General features: G+C 38.9%; 1 protein-coding gene across 5 annotated transcripts in view; it reads right to left on the bottom strand.

The window, feature by feature from the left end:
* Positions 1 to 23,385, bottom strand: part of LRAT (lecithin retinol acyltransferase) — a 146,311-nt gene that overhangs the window by 14,198 nt on the left and 108,728 nt on the right. Inside the window, exons 5-6 of one of the 5 annotated variants that reach the window (XR_001106838.2) lie at positions 15,661 to 15,751; positions 12,841 to 14,391 (exon numbers count right to left, since the gene is read on the bottom strand). The gene's annotated coding sequence lies outside the window, so the exon portion shown is untranslated. Of the gene's footprint in view, positions 1 to 12,143; positions 14,392 to 15,660; positions 15,752 to 23,385 lie in introns of those variants that run through there. The other 4 variants (XR_010345358.1, XR_010345359.1, XR_010345357.1 and 1 more) reach the window with 4 other exon arrangements.

Consider the following 23,385-nt stretch of genomic DNA (forward strand, 5'->3'; position numbering starts at 1 on the left):
ACTTCGGCTTACTAAAGAGATTGCATTTACTTTGCAAAGTGCGAGGGCCTCGAATGCCTGCAGATTCTTTCCTGACCTAATCTCTCTATTTTTTGGACAGGGTGTTGCTCTGTCACCCAGAACGGGAGTGCCGTGGCGCTATCTCAGCTCACTGCAACCTCTGCCTCCCAGGTTCAAGTGATTCTCGTGCCTCAGCCTCCCAAGTAACTGGGATTACAGGCATGCTCCACTACACCAGGCTAATTTTTGTATTTTTAGTAGAGACGGGGTTTCACCATGTTGGCCAGGCTGGTGTTGGCCAGGCTGGTTTCGAACTCCTGACTTTAAGTGATCTGCCCGTCTCGATCTCCGAAAGTGCTGGGATTACCGGCGTGAGACACCGCTCCCGGCCCCTTTTTTCAATGCCTCAAATCCCCCATGCTTTCAGCCGTCGCGCGGGTTTGTTGGGGGCGGAGAGGGAGTCGCTACCCGCGAGTCTAGGCCCCTCGCGCCAGCGATTCGAACCCGAAGCCTCTCTGAGCTCCTAGGCACCTGTGGCCAGTGTGCACAAAGCTTCCAACGGTCCGCCTGAAAAACGGCGAGGTCCCAACGTCCGCCAGGAAAGCAAGATTCATGTTAAGTTTATTTCTGCGGCTTCAGGGTCACATGGATCCAGCTTCAGTTCACCAGCCGAAACTTTGCACCCTTTCCTTTATATTTATTTTTATTTTTAAAGAATAACCTCACAGAGATGACCAAGGAAGGAGAAGTACTTGGATGAGATGCTGAGTTCTTTGCCCGAGCGCCTGCTGCCCGATTCCAGCGCATCCTCGAGGGTGGTCCTAGGGAACTGCCGGTTGAGGGAGCTGTTGAAGTGTTGGCCCACGCCAGGCTTGGCACGCGGTGTCCTCACCCCGTGCTGAGTTCCGTGCTAATGCATTATGTAAATGCTTAAATTCTGCAGACAAAGGCCACAATGGAGAGCCTCGGTTGGCTCCACAAAACAGCCCAGTTCGGGGCTAATAGGTTTCATCAGAGAGCAGATTCTACGCTCGCCTGGGGGAGGGTACTCTGCGGATGATGGATGAAGGAACATTCATCTTACCTGGAAGACGAAGGGAGCCATGGAGACCAGGCGGCGGGAAGGACTGCTCCCCTTTATCCTAGGAGGCCGGACCTTTGCTCCCACCATCAGTCTGCCGTCAGCGATCTGTCCCCGTTCTTCCCGCTTGCCGGTGACTTTTGTTCATTCACAAACGATTGCGCATCACATTTTAGTCCCAGCAAAGAGGAGAAAACTCCCACAAACGAATCGAAAGAGGAAGGTGGGGAAAGGGAGAGAGCCAGTGAACCTGGAGGTTTTTTTTATTTTCCCAGTTTACTCCCAAATTTAAAGAAAAGCTCCCAGGTGGCGAATTGCTGAAACTAATTAGCTCCGCACGGGGAGCTTGCTGACCTGTAGCAGCACAGCAATCAGCACACTGCTCTAAAACCGGGGGAGTCTGATCCAGACCTCGGTGTGTACGTTAAATGCAGACCGAAGTCAGACTTTGAACTGGCTCCTCTGGTCCAGTTCTGGAAAGTGCCAATACCAAAGCCTCTGGTGTCACGGGCTAAAGGGCACCTGGAGATCAAAGGAGACGTGGTAATTAGCGGTTTCCGTCCCTGGTGGTCACTAAGGCGGCTTATAATACCTATGACTATGGCCTCCACCTGGGAACTTGCGGGAGACAAAAGCATGGAGAATTGCTTCACAGTTCCACATAGCTATATATCTATAGGTAATTCTTAAAAATATATATATATATAATGCATACGTATGTATATATATATTATATATATAAAATAATTCATATGAATTGATTTCTCCAGCTTCAGAGTCACATGGACCCAGATAAAAGAATTCTATGAATTGTTTTATATATATATAATATATATACATATGTATACATTTTATATACATAAAAGAATTACCTATAGACTCTCCATAGCCTTGTCCCCACCGCGTTTTGGAAGACGCAAGCAGTGCCAAGCTGATTTACGTTTCATTTTTCTTTTTCTCCCAGTGGGGTCCATTTTCCGGCCGCCTTCTTTGGAAAGGGCATCACTTCAAAGAGAAAGGAGGTGAGAGAGATAGGAGGCCAGAGTCGTATGCGTTGCTCAAGTGCAGATACCCTGCTGCCTTGGAAATGAATGAGGACACCGAGTGTCCATAGTTTCTCGAAGGTAATTTTTGCCTCTGGTAATTCCGATTTTTAAAGCCAGAACGTTAATGCCATTCAATGAATTTATTTTGCTCAGTGGAACTGCCTGAAAGCAGCCCTCACCGGCTGCTCTGCGTGCTAAGACTTTGGCTTCCCGCAGCGGCAGCCCGAAGGAGGCTGTGAAAAGTCTTCATTTGCCTTGTTTCTGAAGTCTTCCCAGACCTCTTATGCGGGAAGCAGTTAGCGATGATTAGGCAGCTTTTCGACGGCAAAAATACAGCGTGGAATGAACTCCTCTTGGCTGGACTTCTCCACTCCCGAGCCCCTTCGTCAAGGACCATTGTAAATTTACCTTCCAAAAGGCAGCTTCTCAATGTTATCAAAATCTCTTCTATTTCTGTGGTTGAGAGGTCAGTTTTTAATGGCTCCCTAGAGGCACACTTCATAAAAATACATTTACACACTGATAGGCTCATGCCCCCAATAATATTTTCCTACCTGCCTCAATTTTAGCTAAACAAAGGGAAGACTATCGCTGTAGTAGGCGGAAAGGCCCAAGAAATCTAACATTAGTTCTTCTAAATCAAAAGATGTCACATGGAGATAGGAGAAATTCCTCTACCACGACTTGCTGGAGAGACCTCTGGTTTCCTGGATCTTAAGAAAGGTGGCTACATTCTGTGACAACGTTCTGCGTGCAAACGCCTTAAATACGTGCGAATGGGTCACCAGGTCTGGCGGGAAGATTTAGAAAGAGCCTAGACTTTCCTGGTCAACACTCTGCACTGAGCGATCGACTCCCACTTTGGCCACCACTTCTCGTACCCGCCTGCAGAAGGACAAACGACAGCTACAGTGGCCCCGGGGCCAGCGCCCTCATGCCCACATCCATTTCTCCCAGCAGCACACACAGGCCAAGCAAGACTCGCCTGGGTCTCAGCACAGAAGAGGCCGAAATCGAGGCTCTCAGGGACCCCCTTACTTCCGAACCTCCTCTTCCCACTGGCTACCTCACTGCAGGTCCCTGGAGAATCTCCGCTCTCAAGAACTAGGACAGAGAAGAGGTGCAGAGTTCCGCAGAAGCCTAAGGCCCTGAAAGGCTAACAGATTTGCCACCAGCAGGTTTCTTATCTCTGGATCCTCCCTGCTCCTCAGAGAAGTCTTTGGCTGGAAGATATGATCACAGTATTAGAAATAATAATAACCAATATTTACTCTGTGCTTGTGCTTTTGTGTACTAGGCACGGAACTACCGTTTTCTTATTTAATCCTCATAACCCTATGAGGTATTATCTCCATTTGACACAGGAAGAAATTGAGGCTATTAACTTTGTCATGCCACTGTGCTAATGTGTGGGGATCAGGACTCACCAACAGGTCTCTTTTGCCCCAGGTCCTTTACCATCACTGGGAAGACCTGCCTGTCCATGAGTCTAACCATCCATCACCCATCATTTATTGAATGCCTGCTATATGGCAGGTGCTATGACCAACCCTAGAGGTTCAGTAAAACAGCTCACCCTAAACTTAGATCCCACACTTTCTTTGTAATCTGTAATTAATTTTCCCTCTTCTCTCACGCCATGAGGTCTAATTTTTAACATCATTTTACTGGGATAGTGAGAATAGAGCTGGTAAAGGTTCTGATCAATAGCATGCCCTCACTAGGAAGGCTACAAAATCCTACACCCTCCTTAGACACATGAATCTGGGGTGGGGAAGTTCAATGTCTTACCCAAGGGCACAGAAGGGCACAGAGCCAGGAGTAGAATCTAGGTCCAGTGTTCCAGACTTCATGTCAGATTTTTTTTTTTACTTGATCCCTAGGCATGACAAATGCGGTTTTCTGAACTGCATGTTTTAAAATTCTTGTCCTTCTTAAGGATTATTTTGTTGTTCTTGGATTTTCTTTAGATTACTAAATCATTGGGCTATAAATAATGATAATCTTAACATTTGTTTTCTTCTTAGCTATCCATCTATTTTCAGTTCTTTTACAAATGCCCAGGTCTGGTCTCCTGGACATAAATAGGGGCCCTAACTAGCTAACTCCAAGGCTGTGGGGAAAACAAACGTGTTTGTGAATTTCTGGCAGCAGAGGAAAAGAAGCAGACACTTCTCCATGGAGCCTCCTAACTCAGTGCTATATGTAGTGTTAGGCCAAGAGAGATCAATTACCCCCTGAGAGGAGATTTTCCCTGGCTTCCTTCCTGGTGACTAGCACCCTATTATGAGGACCACACTTTAGCCTATTGTCTTTAGAAAGATTAAAAGCTGTAGCTTTAGTTGGTGGTTTTGGTTGTTGTTGTGGATGCTGTTTTGTTGTTTTTGTTTGCCAACCACAAAATAAGAACATTGAACAAAACAAAGAATTTGCATTTAGCGTTATGAAGACCCCTAGCTCCAATTAATATAGCTTAATGTAAAATTAACAACAGGTTGAGGCAGCTGTGCTGCAGAGGAAGGAGGCAGAAAGGCAGAAATCCTGAGTTAAGAGCCTGGACGTGCCATTTACAAGGAAATAAACGCAGTCACTTGCCATCTCTGAGCCTCGAGTCCATCTTTCTAAAATGGAAATAATATTCCAGAGGGCTGTTTTGAGAATTACACAGAATCTAATATATTGCAGCATTGTATGAAAATTCATACTATGATGCATCATCTGTAATATTTGTATTAAGCAAAGTAAGGCAGAAGGGCTTTTCCATTTCCTCTTTGACAGAACAGTCATCCAAGAACACATTGAAGACAAAGGACACACTTTTACTTACAGACCCCTTCTGAGGACTGGCACAGAGCCACAGAGGTGAGCAGAAAGCAGGCAAGTGTTTTGGAGTTGAGTAAAATGGGCACAGTCAGTAGGCAGCCGGCACACGGAGACTCACACTCAGGAAATTTGGGAGCTTTCTCAGAGCTCAGCTCCTCCGGCTGTTCACCAGTGAAGTGGTTTATAATCATAAAAACAAAGACTAAAGCCTGTCGTTTGTTCAAAAATGACTCTCGCAAAGCAGAAAACACCCCAAATGTCTATTTCAGAAATGATAAAATGTTATCAAGAAATGAGTAAAACTTTTGATATTACACAAAACATAAAGCATATTTCACTTTCAAATATAAAAAATAAACCACAAGCCATGTTACTTCCTAATCACTTGGAAGAAAGATAGCAACCACTTTATAAATTAATCTTGTTTCCTTTTGATCCTAGTTTATCATTATGAGACAATAATAAATATGGATATTGGATGACCCAAGATTGTTAACAAAAGGAAATATGACTAGAGCCTTAGCTACATAGTCAGAAGACAGCTGCAGTGCCACTGTATTCATACAGGAAATGCAGTGGAAATTTGGGTATTGCTATCCTCCAACAGAACAGCATTGAGAAGCATCAGTACTATCAAGTACCAGAGTAGCAAGGAATTCTGTTATTATATTTCAAAACTCCTAAATAGGTAGACATTCTAAAGACATAAAGACAAATAACTTTTAACATCATGCTTTGCTTAAATTCTCATGTCTGATGCTCTGTGAGGTTGCTGACTCTCTTGAGGCCTCAGTGACCACATGTGTGCCGTGTCCTGCCTGCACTAGACTGGAATGAAATGCTCTCTAAACCCCTCCAAGGGTTCATGGGGCACCGGCCTACAAAAATCAAATTACTCAGGCCCTTCAGAGTGTCTTAACTGCTAAGTCAATTTTCAGGGGAGTAATTATGAGAAAAAGAAGATAAATCACTGGTCTAGTATTTAGAAAACCTAATAGGATCCATAATACCTGCTTTAAAATGCAAAAAGAAATCACTTATACTGCAGTAAAGCAGTAATTCCATAAGAAAACAAGAAGAGATTGAGCAGGAGTTTGGCAGCAATTGGTGTTGAAAATCAATGGCTCCTTTGATAACGTACCTTCGGTTGCAGAGAAATTGTAAGTGACATAGGCACACTAGCTCATCAATGATTTGTAGCAATACTTATTATTGATATGTCTTCTGAAAATATAATGTCTCTTTTTTATGCAGTCAACAAACATGAAAAAAAGTTCAGCATCACTGGTCATTAGAAAAATGCAAATCAAAACCACATTGAGATACCATCTCATGCCAGTTAGAATGGTGATCATTAAAAAATCAAGAGAAAAATTTCCTGATTTTTTAATCAGGAAACAGATGCTGGAGAGGATGGGAAGAAAATAGGAACACTTTTATACCATTGGTGGGAGTGTAAATTAGTTCAACCATTGTGGAAGGCAGTGTGGTGATTCCTCAAGGAACTAGAACTAGAAATAACCATTTAACCCAGCAATCCCATTACTGGGCATATACCCAAAGGATTATAAAACATTCAGTTACAAAGATACATGCACATGTGTGTTTATTGCAGCACTGTTTACAATAGTAAAGACTTGGAACCAAACCAAATACTCATCAGTGGTAGACTGGATAAAGAAAATGTGGCACACATAAGCCATGGAATACTATGCAGCCATAAAAAAGGATGTGTTCATGTCCTTTGCAGGGACATGGGTGAAACTGGAAACCATCATTCTCAGCAAACTGACACAAGAACAGAAACCAAACACTGCATGCTCTTACTCATAAGTGGGAGTTGAACAATTAGAACATATGGACACAGGGAGGGGAACATCACACACTGGAGCCTATTGGGGGGGTGGAGGGGCTAAGGGTAGGTTAGCAGTGGGTGGGAGAATTGGAGAGGACTAACATTAGGAGAAATACCTAATGTAGATGACGGAGGGATGGATGCAGCAAACCACCATGGCACATGTATACCTATATAACAAACATGCATGTTCTGCACATGTACTCCAAAACTTATAATAATATATATATATATATATATAATGTCTCTTTAATATCTAAAGTTAATTTGAAGGGGATCAGTGTATCATTCTGGTCTTTTGTAGCTACATTTACTTTTTAAAAACTTTTAAAATATTTTAGTTGAAAACTAACAATTGTACAGTATCATGGGATGCATAGTGATGTTTTGATACATATCATGTATAGTGCTCAGATCAGGGTAATTAGCATATCCATCATCTCAAACATTTATCATTTATTTATGTTGAGAACACTTAACATCCTCCTTCTAGCTACTTGAAACTAGATATTATTATTGTTAACTATAGTCATCCTATGATGTTATACTCTTATCTTACGCCATTGAACTAAAAATTAAAGTAGTTCAACTGAAGCTGATTCACACCTAAAAGGTTCATGCAACTATAAAAAATGGATTTTTGTCTCCAACTTCTTGATTGGGAGAACTCCAAGTGAGCAGCTCTATCTTAAGAACCAAGCTGCCTGTGTTTGCCTCTGTAAGCACAAACTGCACGCTTGACTTAAGTACACTTATTTTATTCTGGTTGCCCTCTATAATGACTTGCCTTTAAGTCAGAGTACATAAAATTGCTTTCATTTTATTAACATCCAGACTTTACCCATAAAGAATGTGAGTGGAACTGAAATTGGATCACATAGGATTAATTTTTTTAAATTCAGTAATCTTTTTCTTTTTCTTTTTTCTTTTCTTTTTTTTTTTTTTTTGAGACAGAGTCTCACTCTGTTGCCCAGGCTGGAGTTCAGTGGTGGGATCCTGGCTCACGGCAACCCCCACCTCCCAGATTCACGGCAACCCCCACCTCCCAGATTCAAGTTATTCTCCTGCCTCAGCTTCCTGAGTAGCTGGGACTAAAGGCACCACCACACCTGGCTAATTTTTGTATTTTTAGTAGAGTCAGGGTTTCACTATGTTAGCCAGGATGGTCTTGATCTCCTGATCTTGTGATCCATCCGCCTTGGCTCCCAAAGTGCTGGGATTACAGGCATGAGCCACTGTACCAGCCAGTAACCTTTTTCTTTAAAGATAAATTTAAAATCTAAAAAGTTTTTTTTTTTTTAATCTATATAGCAGTTTAAATCAGAAATCACAGGGCTTTTCATGTTCAATTAGTTTAACTTTCAAAAATAATAATCCAGAATATTTGCCCTTTGATCATAATTATTTTATGTTGTAACATATATTACACTTATTCTTTTTCATCTGTCGTTCGTTTATCTCATTTAATTCTAGGGTGTTGGAATCTGGAAGGGAGGGCTCTAGTTTTTTCTGTGATATCCTCTAAGGACATTGTATTAGTCCATCTTCATGCTGACGATTGACATACCCAAGACTGGGCAATTTACTAAAGAAAGAGGTTTAATTGAACTTGCAGTTCCACTTGGCTGGGAAGCCTCACAATCATGGCGTAAGGCAAGGAGGAGCAAGTTATGTCTTACGTGGATGGCAGCAAGCAAAGAGAGAGCTTGTGCAGGAGAACGACTCTTTTGAAAACCATCAGATCTCGTAAGACTTACTTACTATCATGAGAACAGCATGGAAAAGACTTTCCCCCAAGATTCAATTACCTCCCACTGGGTTCCTCCCACAACACGTGGGAATTCAAGATGAGATTTGGGTGGGGACACAGCCAAACCATATCAGACATCATTATGACTGGTTCTAATCCCTGGGGGCCAAATGGCATCTAAAAAATCAGCTCTAAATGCATTAGAACCTGGGCAATTAGGCTCACAATCAGCATGGAGAGTGACCCAGGGTCTCTTATATCATGAGTTTCATCTAATTGTGACCTGCCTCCCACAGAAGAGCAAGTAACCTAACCAATAATGCTGCGAACTTCAGGGTGCCAGGCCACAGTCAGCAGGTCCCTACCAATAAAGGTGTCTCTAGAGGGTAGCCCTGGAACCAGGCTCAAAGGTTTAGCCAGACTTACACATCCTCCACGTTGTTATTAGATTTCCTCCTATTAGTCCTGTATCACCCAGAATATTGGCACAATCTACTTTGTGATCAGTTGAACTCTTCGTGCCCTGGTCCACTCATCACAGAAAAGGCAACAGATAGTATCCATTACTTCCCTGCTGGTGACTCTCCTTGGCTCTTACAGCTTCTGAACCTTCCTGGAATTCAATCTAGTGATAGCTGTAGATGGTCATTCTCACATCTCACTGCCAAGTCCGATATAAGATGACAAAGTCCAAACTCTCTTTCTGTTTCCTTAAATTACGTCTCTTCCTACATTTGTTTTTACTTTTTTGCAAGGGACTGGATTTTCTTGTATGTCTTTTAGAGCTGCACCATTTGGTTTCCAAATAACAATTTGTTTTTCATCTTTTTTTAAAAAAATTAAATGGTGCTTAATTATAATTTAACCAAGTATTTTGCTTTATAGGTTAAATGATAGAAATTTTGAAGATTTCTCTCTACTTGTTTATGAATCCTCCAGTGTAAAATGTCTAGCAGAGGTTTATTCTTTTTTCAGAAAACCAAATTCAAGAAGAATCACTCTTTATTAAGAGTAATTACTGATATTACAAAAGAAAGATTAATTGCCAAGAAGCTATTTTGGTAATGTTCTTTATGAAAAATGTGACTTTATATAACTCATTTTAGCAATATTATCTAGAAATGCATCTTCCTTGAGTAGAGCAACATATTCATAAGAGTGAGTTCTGAGTTCACAGTAGGCATTCAATAAAGTTCCTGCTTACACATTTATCCAACAATTATATTGTAAGTTACACTTATTTGGATTAGTTAAGAATTTTAACTTTATTGGCTTATATTCTAAAATTATTCCTATTTAAAATTTAGATTTATTACCTTGGGTGAAGAGTCATCTCTCTGAGTGATCCTCAAAGCCCCTTTTGACTCAAAAATTCTACACTTCTTTGAGAAAGTCAAAAGCAATACATATTTTATTTAACTATTTTAAAATTACAAATTACATACAAACTTTATATCAATAAAACATTCTCATACTTACATAGCCAAATAGATTTAAACGTACTGACATATTTATCTGTTCCTGAAAATACATGTGCTGTTGCTACCAAATAAGGAAGACAAAGGGGTAGGCTGGGACTGCACACTACAAATGTAAACAGTGTGGAGTGATGGTTAAGAATGTCTACTCTGTAGCCAATTTGCCTGGGTTCAAATCCTGGCTCTTCTACTTCCTAGCTTTGTGACCTTGGGCAAGTTACTTAACTACTCTGTTTCAGTTACCTCCTCTCTCAGGTAAGGATGATGATAAAGATGATCCCTACCTTGTAAGGTTGTTGCAAGGATTACATGAATTAATATGCATATATTACTTAAAAGCAGCACCTCGTAAGAACTCAAGAATGGATGGCTATGTAATATTTTTCTTCTGGAATACATATAGCAATTTCTTCCTTGCCTATAACTCTCATGTAAATTTGCAAAAGGTGGCAAAGAGCCATAAGGCAGTAGAAAATTCTGTAAATGGGGATGGGAGAATTCTAGTCTTGAATCCACTTCAACAAGTATTTATTGAACATTTAGTCTCAAGTTCCATGTGGACATTCCAAAATACAGCAATGAATGAGATGTAGTCTCCTCCCTAATGGAACACAGAGCCTGGTAAGGAGGAAACAAACCTGAATAAACTTTCATAATTCTGTGTGATGTGTTGGAAAAGCATCATGCACTAAAGGTGAGCAATTCATTCTACTTGGGGCGGGGAACGTGAGAGAGTAAGTAGCTCCTAAGCAGTACCATGAGGCGTCAGAGTTGGTTAGATCCACAGATGGAGGTAGGTGGGTACCAAGAGGCCAGGCAAAGGAAGTAGTATGAACAAAGGTGAGATTTAAATAGTGCAGCTCAACTAGAATACAAGGTTTATACCTCTCTAAGGGAAGAGGTCAGAGCCACACCAGGAAGCTGGTGAGACCCAGGTTGTGAAGTGCCTCCTAGGCCATCTGGGGAGCTCAGACTTTATTCTGTAGGTAGTTGATAGCCATGAGAGGCATTCAAGAAGGGGAATGATGTGATCCAAGGCAACTGTGGAGCAGAGACCAATTAGAAGGCCACTTAGTAATACAGGGAAGAAATGAAAAGGGGCCAGATTAAGGTAATGGAAACTGAGATGGAGAGGCATGAAAAAAGTTAAAGATACTTTTGGTGACCAACTGGATATAGTGGTGGTGGCAGAAGTTGGAAGAATAAAATGAAACTAGGGATGACTCTGGGCAAAGAGTGATGAGAAAAAAACCTGCTTTTCCTCCTACCTTCATAAAGATGAGGAAGGTAGGAGGAAAAGCAGGTTTACGGGAGGAACAAATGAGTTCACTCTTGGACATGTTGAGTTTCAGGAGTCTATGGCTTTTCAAGTTGGGGTGTTAAGTAGGTGGATACATAGATTTAACAAGATCTCTGGTGAGAATTCCGGCCATAAGATACAGATTTAGAAGTCAGAAGTGTGTGGGTGCTACTACTTTGGAGTAGACAAAACTGCCCTGGGATAACACATAGAATGTGGTGAGAAGGCAGCCAGGATGGAGTCCTGCGTAAAGGGAAGGCAGCACTAAGGAGCCAGCCAAGATGCTGGGGAAGGAGAGGTGGGAGACGGCCAGGCCGAACAAAGTCTTATTAGGAGAGGCGCGTTCAGTCGTGTCAAACACAGAGCAGCTAGCAAGAGCACTGAGAGACCATTTGATTAGGCAACAAGCAAGGCACTAGTGTGAAAATAGTTTCGTGAGTGCCTGACTGCTGAGGGTTGAGTGAGAGTTAGGCGAAAGGAAAGGCTAGGCAAAGAATAGAGAGTTTCAGAAGGCTTTGCAGGAAAGAAAATGAGAAATGGAGGATCAAATGAAAAGTCTTTTATTGTTATTTGCTCTTTCAATGTTCACTTTTTAAATTTTTAATTTTTTTATTACTATTTTTTTTGAGATGGGGTCTCTCGCTGTTGCCCAGACTGGAGTGCAGTGGCATGATCTCGGCTCACTGCAGCCTCAACCTCCCAGGCTCAGGTGATCCTCCCACCTCAGCCTTACAAGTAGCTGGCACTACAGGCATGCATAACCAGCTATTTTTTTTCTTTTGTAGAGACAGGATATTACTATGTTGCCCCAGCTGATCACAAACTCCTGAGCTCAAGCCATTCTCCCGCCTTTGGCCTCCCAAAGTGCTGGGAAGTATTATAGGTGTGAGTCACTGCACCTGGCCTGCTTTTAATTTTTAAATTTGTTTTAAATGGAGAACACAGGAGGATATTTGTATATAAAAGGAGAATTGGGGGACAGGAAAAACACAGTGAAATAGATAGAAGACAGATAGACAGGTAGGTAGATTAGATAGATAGATAAATAGATAGATAGATGATAGATGGATAGGTAAATAACTGATGGCAATCAGTCTACAGGTTGGGAAGTCATGGGATCAAAATTGCAGATGGAAGTTAGAACTGGTGAGGAGAAAGAACCTCTGTTGCTCTGAGACAGCAAAGGAGGAAGGAGATTAAGAAGTGTAGCTCCAGAAACATTTGGAAGTAAAGTCAAAAAGAGTTTGTTCCCACCCACTTTAGTTTATATAATAGATTCTGAAGAATTAAAATCCTAAACCCAACCAGTTGGTGAGGTCATCTACCAGTCCATGAAGATGCCTCAAGGCTTGATGTGACCAAGGAATTTATGGAAGTTATTGGTGTGTAATAAATTGACAGAGTGACAGTAGTAGGTCATTTGCTTGTATTACAAATCTTCATGAAAAATAAGTTTTGAATTATATTCCTATTTACAGCATTAATATTTGTAGAAAATGTTACGTACGTGTTTCCAAAAGTTTGATCTTTCTTTCTCCTCATTTGTTATAACAGTAGGTTCTCCCTTAGTGCTCTCAATCTTCAGTATCAAACTAGGCATGTGGTGGGGTGCTGGTGAGGGAATCATATTAATGAAAGATGCTATGGAAAATTAGGCTCAGAGTAATTTATTAAAATTTGTAATCACATTTTTATTGCATAAATCACTATAATATCATTATCATAGTATGTACTATAAAACAAAAAATATGTATAGTTCATTACAAGTGGTTAAATGTTTTCCTCTGGGCTAAAATGTGAAAAGTTTTATAGCAAACCTTGAATTTAATTTGAGCTCAAAGTATTAAGTCACTGAACCATTAATTTTTTAAACTCCGACTGAGAAGGATAAAATATTCAGATTTCTCTATTTCTCCAAATTTAGTACAAGAATCTTATGCAAGTGTTAAAATTGTGTAAGTAATTGTTAGATTGCTTCTTTGAATGTGAACTTAATGTATAATGTAAGCTTATACATGCAAATTGCTTGTAGTAGATAGTAAGATGTCTACACATTTTAAAAGATGAGTAAGATACTCTTAAATGAGGACAAGAATATTTCAGCTTGGATTTGAGCATCGGAGAAGGATACTCTAAAAGTGAATATATTAAACAAATCACAGTTTATCAAAGTTTTTAAGTATATGCTTTACAGAAAAAAGAACATCTTCATCAAATGCCTACTATATATATGTCTATATATATATATATCTCGGTCTCTCTATATATACTAGGCATTTGATGAAGATGTTCTTTTATATATATATAATATAGATATAATATATATATAGTCTTCTTGTCTCATATATATTTGGTGAGATGATAGGTCTACATTTGTTAAAAATTACCCACTCCCTTCACACTCCAATGACCACATTGTTAATGCTGGTATTTAGTCTATCATGCTGGTGTTTATTTATTTATCTGCCTATTTCCTGCATTCTTTTATCTGGGATTCAATAATGACTTTAAATCAGAAATATCTTTGATATCTTTGATCTGGAAGTCCAGAATTATTTGCCCAATGATTTGTTGCACAAAATAGAACATTACTGGGTGTTTTGAGCATTCTATTATTAGAATTATTACATTTCAGGTCACCTGTTTTTTAACAGTGACTCCTATTTAAATGCTTTGGGTAAATGACATTTTATTTGATAGAATGATAATAAGTACATTTCAAAAATGCATACTAAGGAACAGTAAAATGTATTATTTCATAGACAAATTCTATGTGGAAAAAAACTTTTCAAAATTAATGTGTGTAAAAAGAAGCAGTTCCTGAATTAGAAACTCTTCATTTACAGGAATGAATTAGTTGCAAGAAAATGAAAAAACTAAGGATCACCACAAACAGGACAAAATAAACAAACATCAAGTAAATTGAACATATAAAGGAACTGAAATATATATATATTTTTTGCTTGTGATTCACTTTATATACTTCTGAAGTAATATCTTCTCCTGCTTGTGATTCACCCTAATTTTAATGTCATCAATGATGCCTGCAGGTTATCTGCTGAAACAAGAAGCATAGTTGAAGAATGTGAATTGTTTTAATAAACTTTATAATTATTTCCTAATGAAATGACTTCATGATCTTTAGATGATTCAAATAATAGATTGAGAGCAGAACTACAGAATCGTTGAACTGAGGATATCTTGGGTAGTTCTGGACTTTAAGATCTTGATTGAATAAAATTGTTCCAGAGGTTTCTTATGTGTTTAGTTTGAGATATTGATAAAGTATGTAATGTGGAAAGAAATATGAGAGAGATAGAGGAGTATAAAGTACATTCGTTTTTTAAAATTTAATTTAAGGCAAGTTCTGAGAATGTTTTTCATACATTAGGTGCCTAACAATCACTTTAGGGAGCTTATTTAAAAAGTAGATTCCTAGGTCCCGCAATCAGTTTCCAATGGAGTAGGTCTGGGGTGGAGCCAGGAATCTTCATTCTAATAAGCACCCAGTTGATTCTGAGGCAGGTAGCCCTCACACTTGAAGAACCACGGTTGCTGATGCCGGCTCTTACAGTTTTGTCAAACCTCAGGTCATTGCCACAAGGTAATGGGGCCCAGTGAGATTAATGGTAGAATCCTTAAGGTAAGGTAGTCCCCCTGACATATACATGAGAACCTAAGAGATACTCCTACTAAATAAGATATTGTTCTTATGCATTTATTAAAAATTATATAGCCACCACTGATTGTCAATTATGATTAAGAAGAGCTAAATTTAGCAAGGTTTCATAATAATTTGAAAATTTTACGGCTAAGTGATACAATGGACTGAGCTAAAGTACTTTTATTTCCTTCTTAGGATGACCCAGGCATGTGTCAATCCAATTCCATAGTATCTGACTTTAGCTGATTCTAGACTATATAATAATAAGATAATAACTTTCTTTGCCTTAAATAAAGCTTTGTCTTAATCTATAGCATACTAAATACTCTTTAGCTTTAAAATTAAGTCATTTATGAGCACACACGCACACACACACGAACTTAAATGTGAAAACACTATGTTTTCTCTTGTGCTCTATGATATTCAAATCATCTAAAATGACAGTCATTAAAATAAAAACAATTATGTTTCACTAAGAAGCTATCAAAAATGATATCACTTCTATTTTATCCCTAATTCTGCACTCTGTGTTATAATGATTCTGTGTTGTAATGCATATACCTATGGTCCCATTTTATAGAATGTGTTGATAACAGCCTGATATCAACAACACACGAAAGAAAAAATACAGAATAGAAAAATGTTCAACGCTTAGATGCTCACCTGTGGATCACTTCTCAGTGATGCAGTGCATCTGGCATCAAGAGGATTTTTCAAAACAAAGTTTAGTGCATATATTCCTGGCAATTCATATCTACAGAAGAAAAGATTAATTAGAACACATTCTACCAAATACAAGGACTGCTAAAGGAATTATATACTCTGAATAAACCCCACAAGTCAGCCTTATGACGGCCATAAAAATTAAGCTAGGAGATTTAGATGTAAATATGTGTATAAATAGACATTTTACCTAAGAATGCAATGAGTCAAACAGCAAAGTCAAATTCACCATTTTTTTTCCTTTTTCCTTTTAATTTTGACATCATTACAGATGATCTACAGCATTTGCAGCAATTGTGCCAGGAATTCATATATATTCTTTACCCAGATTTTCCAAATCTTGTTTTATTCTTCCCTTTATGTGTATGTGCACACGTGTATATACATATACAAATATTGTTTTTTTCTGAGCTATTTGAGAAATAGATATAATGCCTCTTTATCCTTACATTGTTCAATATATGTTTTCTAAAAGTAAAAATATTCTCTTACATATCATAGTACAATTATCAAAATCAGAACATTTAACATGTATACAATTACCTAATCTACAGGCTTATTCAGAATTTGCCAACTATCCCAGTAATGTCCTTTAAAGCAAAAGTAAATTGCAAATTAAGCATTGCAGTCAGTTGTTATGTCTTGCTAGTCTTCTTTGATGCAGAATGATTAATTAATCAATCTGTCTTTCTTTTATGACATTGACATTTGGGGGAAAACAGACATGCTATTTTGTAGAATATCCACCAATTTGTATTTGTCTCATATTTCCTCATGATTAGATCCAGGTTATGAAGTTTGGGCAGGAATGTCACAGGAGTGATGGTGTTCCATTTTCAATGCGTCGTATCAGTAGGCAAGTGATGTTGATGTTGATTCGTCCCTGACATCTGGAATCTGAGAATGCCACAGTAACCTTGGTGTTGCTAGGGAGATACACTGGCACTCACAGCTGAGACTTGAAGTTCTTTTGTTGAACATAAACTATTTACCAGAACACTAGTCAAGCTCCATTTTATTGAACCAAAGCAATCAGTCAAGGCCACTCTGTGACCTTGTGACAAGACCATTCATTATCAAGTCTGAACATAGACAAAACCATAAACATTGTCATCATCATTCAAATAACTAATCATCCCTCAATCCTGGCTAATATGTATGCCTGTGGCTTCTTTACCAATTACAGCTCTAGTTTCAGTCTGGTCTTCCTTACTTTTTTATTAGATTTAATAAGCTATTCAACCACAGAATTATCCCTGCTTCCTGAGAGCATCCAATCCAGAACTTCTTTAAATCCTCCACAAAATTGTCTAACACAAGCCCAAATCCTCTAAGTCCTTTCTAACACCATCTTATGGAGATGTCCCCGTGGTTTCTCATGAGGTGCATTCTCTGTCACTAAAATAATTAATAACTCATCTTGTTCAACTGCAGGTGGATGTGTTCCTGGTAATCTTAGGCCACAAGGCATTGATGCTAGAGATCATAATATTGATCAATTGGTTAAAATATGTCTGCCAGGTTTAAGCAATGCAAAGTTACTATTTTCCTTTTGTAATTAATATGTTTCTTGTGGGGTAATACTTTGAGACTATGTGAATATCCTGGTAACTCTCAAAGTTTCTACCATGAGTTTTAGCATCCATTGATAATTCTTGTCTGAATCAGTTATGATGATGATGATTTCCAAATGGTGATTATTCTAGTCATTCTTTCTATAGTAAGGAGTTATATTTCTATCATAAGAAAGAGGTTTCTATTCTCTCCTGCCTGTTAATATTGCTGTGGACTTCATTGTATTATTTTATTCAAAGGATTAGATTCATTAATATTTTTATTTATTTTGATGATCAGATTGTTCCATTTTCTCCTGTGAAAGTTCCTTCAGGCTGGATGTGTGTGCTTCTGACTTGTCCCTACCATTCTATTTTTGTTTGTTTGTTTTAGAGACAGGGTCTCTGTCGCTCAGACTCCAGTCTAAAGTGCAGTGGCCTGATCATAGCTCACCACAGCCTTGAACTCTTGAGCTGAAGCAATCTTCCTGCTTCTGCCTCCCAAGTAGCTGCACCTGGCTAATTATCTTATTTTTCTATAGATGGAAGTCTCGCTTTGTTGCCCAGGCTGGTCTCGAACTCCTGGCTTCGAGAAATCCTCTCACTGGCCTCTCAAAGTGCTGGAATTACAGGCATGAGCTACTGTATCCACCATTCTTTGAGCACTTCTTTGCTTGCTGCCACCATAAAATGTTCCAGGCTCATCTTGTTCTTTCCCAACCCCAATTCTACAATCAACAATTGTACAAGGGCAAACAATGCAGACCTGGTTCCTTTTAGTGTACAGAATTGTATTTAGAAGTAAAATCTGGACACTTGGTGTGTCATTGCTAGTGGGGTGCCATTGCTTCTATATTCTTTCAGCAGGCAGAAGTAGAAAATAGCTTCATGACGTACAAACACACACATGCATACATGCGCACATGCATGCATACATTTTTATCTATTTCCGTGTTTATCTCATGGAAAGTCATGGTTTATTAGAATTATTATTAAACCATGAGTTTATCCAATACCTGTAATCTAACCCCACAGAGGTCCTTCTAGAGCTGGAAGGCATTTTAAGTATACACACACATCATGAATGAGAGGCAAAAAAACATGTTTCCAACAATGGTAGCTTTAATTGAAGAGCATTTTACAAGACTGAAGAGCATTTTCCAGGTATTAGTATGGTCATTATGGCTTTGTGTGTCCAGTGCTATCTATTGGCAATTCCTTTTTATAAAGCCCTGCCTACCATTTAGCAATAGTTTCTTCTAACCATCTTCCTCAAAGTTAGTGATCAATCCTTTATTGGCAATGGGCTTCCACCAATCTTAAATTGATGTTTGCTCACTGTTTCACTGACAATCAGTTTGAAGAAGTCTTAAGTCATGGCAAAACTTGCATTTTAACATACAGAAACGTGGTGTTTTTTTCTTTGCTATAGTTGCAGCACTAGCACTAGCACTCTGCTGTCAGTCTTAGAATTCAAAGTTGTTTGCCAGGACACAAAGTTGGTAGTAGAAAACAAGAAGTCTGCACATAGCATATTAATCATGAGAGTGGTAGCAGGGTGGATTTTTTTCCTCCAAAATTGTTTGCCTTCACTCTGCATTATCCTTTGATCATAGACTAAACTGGATACCACAAAGTATGCACCAAAGTCACAATATCTCGATAGAGGGCTCATGAAAGTATTGACAGGAAGATTTACTAATGACCACAAGGCAAAACTATTTTATACCTTCCGTTCAGTGCTCAGTGCACTTACACCATGAGAAAAAATATGTGTATACATACACATATACACACACGCATTAGCAGTATGACCTAATGTACTGTTTATTTTTATTTATTTATTGTATTTTTTGAGACAGGGTCTCACTCTGTCATCCAGGCTGGAGTGCATTGTTGCGATCATGGCTCACTGCAGCCTCGACCTCCTGGACTCAAGAGATCTTCCTACCTCAGCCTCCTGAGTAGCTGGGAACACAGGTGTGTGCCACCGTGGCTGGCTGAATTTTTAATTTTTTGTAGGGTCAGGGTCTTCTTATGTTGACAAGTTGGTCTTAAACTCCTAGGCTCAAGCAATCCTCCCACCTTGGCTTCCCAAAGTGCTGGGCCACCACACCCAGCTTTATTATTATTTTTCACCAAACAACTTTAATTTCTTACCTCAATATATAATGTGAAGCCTATAATCTCTTGAAATTCTCACCTAACTCTTGTAAAGAGCTGAGTCTACACTTTCTGTCTTTATCATCAGGAAGGATACCTAATTCTTCATCTGTCCACTTCATCTGGGAAGGCTCTGGATGTACAAAGTGACCCAGCACAGCATCTGAGTCATGACAAAAGCACCAGAGAATCCAGAACCACATGGTTGCATTGAAGACCTTTGCCTGGATCACCTGGTATCTGGTCAGCTGGGGAAACTGTACCTGGGCTGAATATGCACACTACCACCCACCCGGCACACTCTGCCACCTCCAGTCACCTGTGCAGCAGCCTCAGAAGAGGCAGCCTCCAACACCAACAAAAGGCCAGCTGGGTCAGAGCCCATATGCAGGCACATCCCACAGCATCACCAGGCTACTGGGCTATCCATCATGTGTTGGATGGTTTAATATGTGCGTGTATTTATGTTTATGGGTATATGTGCTTGTGCAGGAAAGATAGTTTAGAGAGTATCATTGCTGACCAGGGAAGTGTGAAACAGGGCATTGTGATTAAAATGTGTAACTGTGAAAGGAGGAAAGGTAGAAACCGGAAATTAAATGAATGGGGGAAGGGGGCTGAATTGCCTGGATGTTGTGTAGGTGTCATCCAGCAACACAATTAGGCTGATTCAATAGTAATTGTGGTTTTGCCATTGAATTTAATGGCAAAAAACGCAATTACTTTTGTACCAACCTAATATTTTCCTTTACTTGTGATATCTGAAACATTGTTCTTGTTATTTCTTAAATATGGAAACGAGAATAACTGAAAACATACATGAATGTATAAAAACAAAAATGGATTTAGAATAAATATCTTGATTAATTGCACAGGCACCAACAAGAATTTACACATTTGACATTTATTCTAGCATTAAGATTGGCAGAAGGCAGCTTCATCATCCGTCTTTAAAACCATTTTTTCAACACTGTTTTCATATTTTTAAAATTTTTACATTTTTCACATTTTCACAGAACATATATTGTATCATAAGACTGGTATCAGGAAGAATTGTTTTTCCTCTCAACCTTTTTACCTTCAAGGAACTGAAAGAACTAGACTTTATATGTTTTCTTTTTTACTGTGCAATTTTTGCTCCATAGTACTAAATATGTTCATTTTTGATCAAATGAATAAAAGCTATATTTAAGAGCCACTTCTAAATATGTTATTTCAAGCAGATATTAATTTTAAATAAGAAAACCTGACCTAGGTTTTCTATTTTCTTTGTAAGTTTCTAGGTTTACTATTTTCTTTGTAGGTTGATGCTGCTAATATAAACTTGACCTATTTTTTCCTTACACATATAACCAAGAGGAATGTGGGCTTAATGAGGAGACTGAAAATTGTATAAGAACTGCTAATATTCATACTTTCATAATTACTACAATTCTATTTAAAAAGAAAAGTCTGCTTATGAATTTCAGGTGACACAGAATTCTTCCAGACTTTTTCACTCATTTCCTTATTTACTGGACAAATATTTCTGTCCTGCTGTGCTGGATGTATACCAGCCTTCCCTAACAATCCAAGTCAGTGTGTGACAGGAATAATATAAAGTCCTTTAGGAGCTCAAAGAAGGCTAAAATGTGGTCAAGACTGACTCATATAGTATAAAGTTGAATTGCTTTAACCATATTAGTTCTAGATCACAGCAAAGCCCCAAACACACATGTACACCACATCCCATTTATCCCTCGGAGACCTCAATGTCCAATTCTGCACAGAGAAATAATGCAAGAGACAGGATTCTAGCTATAGAGAGGGAAACTGTGAGTAGGATCAGCAATTCATTTACAAGAACAGAACCAAATTTCAAGTAATGAAGCATGGAAATTTAATCTAATATTTAGAAACTATAAACATATTTTAACAGAGATTTAGTACCTAAGTTCAGCATTCTATTCAAACTAGCACCAAACTAAGCTCAATAGATCCACACTATTCAAATTTGAATCACTTTCAACTTAGTGCTAGGTCAGGGCAAAGTGCAACACCCCCATGTACCACACACCTCACCTATACCTGGGAAGCACCAATGTCCAACTCTGCACAAAGAAGTAATGCAAGGTAGGATGTCAGCTGGTTGCAGGGAGGGAGACTCTAACAGGCATTCCTTCCTGGAGGTATGGTGATGCAGTACAGTGCTCAAGAGCATCGACTTGGGAGCTCCACATCCTGGGTTTGAATTCCAGTTCGACCACTGTGACCTTAGGCAGATTATCTTATCACTGTGTGCTGTAATTTCCACCTAGTATTCTAAGTATATTTCCAGGAAGAATAAATGAATTAGTAAGTGCCGAAAAGCTATGACTGGGTCAGATAGACTTTCAATAAATAATACCTGTTGAATGAAATGATTAGCTTAATACATGCTGCTAATAAGGTCTTTCTACATGTAGAACACTGTACTTGGACTTAGATGCTACTTCCTACAAAGATCTTTAATATGATTGATGTGAAATTACTTGATATGCTTTAAAAATATGATACAGTGACCATTTTATTTCTTAATAAGCCTATGTCCTATATGCACACTTTCACATATTTAATCTATAGTAAGTGGGGACTACACACTTATGCTATATTAAGTGTTGGTAATATGAGGTATGAGACATTGTCTCTGCCCTGAAGGACCTTAAATTGTAGCAGAGGAGATAGGACATCATAAATAAGGACGAAAAAGGGGCTATGTATCCAGTGATAACTTCATGGCATAGATAGAAAGTATATTTATACTATTACTGATATACAAATGAAAAATTGTTATCCGTGTCCTTATTTTTTTTAGTTAAACTTGACTGACTCAACTATTTTCCCTTGAATTGCTGTTCCAGTTTTATATTATTATTCCATGCTTAGTATTTAATTGGTCCACTCCAGTTCCCAAAATTCTATTTCTCTGTGATTTGTTTTGTTATTGTCTCGTTATGTTTTATTTTCTTACAGTGTGTTTCAAAGAAACTGGAGTTCTGGATCTGTGTCTTAAGTTCTTTTTTGTTTTTTAACCTCCGGTTCACCTTTCATAGTACATTATACGTAGGTGCTAAATACATATTTTTTAAAATAAATATATATGAACCAAAAGTTAATCTGCAAAACCAAGTCAGAATAAAACCTCCTTCCAATTTAAAACAGATAGAGATTCAGTTCAGTTTGCATATCTACACTGGAGGAAGATGTAGATAACTGGTAGAAGGCATGAAAGAGAGATTAAGAGTGCTGCAAGGTTTACAAAATAGATTTATATAAAGCTAAAGAAACTTGGTGTTGTTTAGCCACAAAACAGAATCTAATGAGTGAATGTCACTCAACAGGAGTTGTCTAGCAGAACATTTACACTGGAAAAAGGGTACAGGTGATTGGCTTTAAACTGTATCCAGAATTATTTAAACCAAAAATTAGAAAAATAAATAAACTGTAAAGCAGTGCAACTCCAACAGTGGTCTGTGGGCAGACAGCATCTGTGAAGTCTGGGAGCTCCTTAGAATTGCAAATTTGTGATCCCCTCCCCAGACCTACAGATCTGTTTTAACAAGCTCTCCAGGTGACTCTAATGTAAGCAAGGTTATTAAGGAGTTCTCTGAAGACTCTTTGCTGGGAGGGTGAACTTGAAATACTCATCAGGGAAGGTTGGGCATTACTTTTCACAAGATTGCTAATCTGAATAGCAATCTGACTGAGTGAGTGATTATCTCTGAACCCAATCTAACACGGTGAGTGCTCTATTCATTACAAGTGTTGCTTGCATGGCCCCGCTGGACTTCCCAGGCACCCAGCCTGTCTGTCAGCCTCACCTACTCCTATCATATGGGAGTAAGTGAGCAGCTCAGTCTTGGGAGTCCTGAGCACTGACTGGCCTTTTGCACCTTGAGAGCTCACTGCTCAGCAATGGCTGTCAGCTAAA

This window comes from Aotus nancymaae, unplaced genomic scaffold (genome assembly GCF_030222135.1).
Source record: "Aotus nancymaae isolate 86718 unplaced genomic scaffold, 86718_ANA_hifiasm-v0.15.2.pri h1tg000033l, whole genome shotgun sequence".
In the NCBI taxonomy this organism is placed as follows: Eukaryota; Metazoa; Chordata; class Mammalia; order Primates; family Aotidae; genus Aotus; species Aotus nancymaae.